Raw genomic sequence first — 2,333 nt, 5'->3', positions numbered from 1 at the left:
TAAAATAAACAGTATGTGCGACTGTACCCGTAACAAAACCGCTGGTCATTGTGCAGAGGATAATACAGAATTATATTTTTTTAGGAAATGTTGATTTTAAAATGCAGCAGAAATAACACCATGAATATTCCAGCCATTTGAATAAAACATCATTTGAAAGGAAGCTATATGCATGCAACCACCACTCGATTTCTGTTTTTATTTAGGCCGCGTATACATATTCATGCATACAAAGTATCACTTTTTTTCCACGATACGGATATTAAGAGTAACATGGACATTAAATATTTAAATTCATACTTGATGGGAAATGCAAATTGAATAAGTGATCATGGAAAGAAACAAAAGTCATTTATGGATTAGGAAAATACCGAACGATTATTGCGAAGCGATTTTTTTCGACGTCCCTATTAGCGTCCCAGAGCACACAAAATGAAAACACAGTTTGGACAAATATGGAAACATTTTGACAAGAAGATAAATAATAATGAAAAAATTAAATCTTTTCTACTGTGCATGTGTAAAAGGGACCTAATATGTCAACGGGCATAACGTTCTGCTCACATCACCTGAAATCATTTGAATCTGATCAAGCACTTATGATTTTTAATAACAGGCGGCGCCAGCCTCTTCTGCGGTGCTCGAATGGCATCACAAAAGTCGATATAATGTTATTACAAGAGTTGGCTGTTGACAATGATCAACATTTTGTATTTGCAGCCAAGGAATAACAACCATTATGGGTCAGGGAACTTCTAATTCTAGATAGAAAATGAAGTACCATTTTGTTATGCTGAATATCAGGTTTTGCACATGTGTATATACATGTGTATATACATGCTCAAGCTGAACAGTGAACTTATCAGTATTCTGTCTATGTGAGAAGATTACACCGTAATTTATTTATATGTAGTAATTATTTACAAAAAAAAAAAAAACTCTCTAGATCGTTCGCAAATCTCATATTGCTCACAAAATCGTTATTTTGGAATCACTACAAACTTATCATCAGTTACCTAAATTCGTTTTCAATGCAAATGAAAATATCACTCCAAAAAAAATGTAAGTGAATAAAGTTACATGCTCAGGAAATTTCCTGGATTTAATTGTCTCTATATCCAACAATCCTAAATCTTTATCCAAATACAAATATCTAGCAAGATAAATGCTAACGGCATTATAAGGTTTTTTGTTTGTAAATACATTCAGCTATTTATGGAATAGTCACCAACGCACAAATCTAATTTATAAATGTCTACAGCGATTTTTCTAAAATAAATATTGCACTGCAAGAATGTTGAGGATACTGGGCGACCTCGATTTACGCAAATTAGGCATCTGGAATGATGCCTGGCCTCCTGGAAAGTTTTTTCTTGGCTTGTAGTGCTGAATACAGAATATCGGCAAGGCTACGAAACATCAGCACCAGGTTACAGAGTTTGTTTTTCTATATACAGTCATTCCAATAACAAAGCAGTGTCAACTGAACAGACCCCTTAAAGCAAAAGTTATATGTACTGTGATGGCTTTTGTGGAAGTGATATACATTGAGGAAAAATCGAGTAAACTGAAAGATAAGCACATTTTAGTTTTAGCTAAAAAGCACATGGAATTAGTGTTAGCTGCAGAATATCTCGGCTATACTAAAGCTAATTCTTGAGAGCCTAAGCTAAAATCTAAAATCTATTTACAAATTTTCAAATTTATTTAAAAATTTTCTCCATACCATCAAAATCACGCTGAAATTAGACAGCATGGTAACGGCAATTCCTGACTGTGGGTATTTTATGTGCCGTTACGAAGTTAGGACCAAGGTACATTCATTCTACTACTATTACTACTATTACTACTACTACTATTATTATTATTATTATTATTATTATTATTATTATTATTATTATTATTATTATTATTATTAATCAGAAGATGAACCCTATTCATGAGGAACAAGCCCACAGGGGCCACTGACTAGAAATTCAAGCTTTCGAAGAATATGGTCCTTATTAAGAGGAAAGATAAGGTAAAGGGAAATACAGAAAGATCTCACTCATTAAAACAAATTAATTAATTAATTAATAAATGGATAAAAGTGTATTTAAATGCAAGGGGAATAGCATTACGGTACTAGTGCATTGCATCTTCGCGTGAACTTTTGAAGTTCCAATTGCACGACATCCTCAGTAAGGAGACTGTTCCACAACCCAACGGTTGAGGAATAAAATACCTCTGGAACTGAGGAGTTCATTCAATATTTACATTCACCAACAGTGACATAAAGCCAGCTCGGGCTGGACGATTGCTAGTTTAAACGATGAGTTCGTTACCCATAGACT

The sequence above is a fragment of the Macrobrachium rosenbergii genome, chromosome 7 (genome assembly GCF_040412425.1).
Source record: "Macrobrachium rosenbergii isolate ZJJX-2024 chromosome 7, ASM4041242v1, whole genome shotgun sequence".
Taxonomy (NCBI): Eukaryota; Metazoa; Arthropoda; class Malacostraca; order Decapoda; family Palaemonidae; genus Macrobrachium; species Macrobrachium rosenbergii.
This window is presented reverse-complemented; position numbering follows the sequence as displayed.